Source organism: Suncus etruscus, chromosome 16, assembly GCF_024139225.1.
Source record: "Suncus etruscus isolate mSunEtr1 chromosome 16, mSunEtr1.pri.cur, whole genome shotgun sequence".
In the NCBI taxonomy this organism is placed as follows: domain Eukaryota; kingdom Metazoa; phylum Chordata; class Mammalia; order Eulipotyphla; family Soricidae; genus Suncus; species Suncus etruscus.
In genome coordinates, this window is record NC_064863.1 from 324,223 (window position 1) to 325,351 (window position 1,129).

Consider the following 1,129-nt stretch of genomic DNA (forward strand, 5'->3'; position numbering starts at 1 on the left):
CCAGATGCAGTGCAGCAGTCTACAAGTTCTGCAAAATGGTCGTCATGTCATGGAATCGAACCAAGCTCACTCACTCATGTTGGGAGGTCATTACCATCTTCCTCAGACGTCTCAATAAATGTTTATTACTTACACAGGAAATTTTTTTAAAAATCCAATTATTCCTTCCTCTAGTAAAAAAGCTATTTTTAAGAAGCATGTAATTTGTGCAGCTGTGTCATATTCAGTGCCTGCCCCAACCACTGGTCCCAAAAGCTGTGACAGTGACACTGTGACCCAGGGAACCCGACCCCCTTCCCTGAGGGATAAATTTGGTTACAGACTCTAATGGAAAAGAAAAGAACCAAGTAATTTCAATGTTACACTAATGTGCATGCTAAAAATAATGAAAAGATTCAGCACATGGAAATCAAGTAACTTTAAAACAAAATTCATCTTTATGCCTGAAATGATAGAAGAATGTAGCAGATATTTTATCCCATTCTTGTTTTTGTACCCATACTGACTCTTTTGGGGGGCGATCCATACTCAGTTGTGCTTAGCGTTCACTCTTATTTTTGTGGTGAGGGGTCACTATTTCAAGTGCTTTGGGAAATCAGTAGTAGTCAGGGTTGGCAGCATGCAAAGGAAAGGAATTAACCCCTATGTTATCAATCTGGCCCCAAATTCTGATCAATTTTTAATTATTATACTTTTTCAAAGGCTGAAATAGAAGTGTCCCTATTGCTATCATAAGTTGTTTGGTTGCTGCAAACCAGAAAGTAAAAATGAAATGAAGACCAATTGAAAGAACACACGGAATATGAAATCACAGCAGAGGGCTGGAGGCATGCTTGAGTCTTATTTTATACACACTCTATCAAACTGAATTTTTCACAAGTAGAGAACGATAATTTGCCAAATACCCAAGTAGATTTTGGAAGCCTTAGAAAGACTTATTTTTTTTCAGCTTCTTACCACAATCACCACCAACTTGCTAATTTTGGCAATTCCACCAGACATCTTTTGTCTGTCCTTTTCCTTTATATTGGTCAGTCATTGACACACAAATGCCTCTTATGCTTGGAACTCACAATGTTTACAAACTCAACATGGTAGAAAACCTGTTTCAATCTTCTGTCACACATAA

At 37.8% G+C, this 1,129-nt stretch overlaps 1 pseudogene; it reads left to right on the forward strand.

Annotated features, from left to right (window-relative positions):
* The first annotated feature begins 207 nt into the window (after window positions 1-207).
* On the forward strand, window positions 208-327 carry LOC126033257 (uncharacterized; annotated as a pseudogene).
* Window positions 328-1,129: the final 802 nt, after the last annotated feature.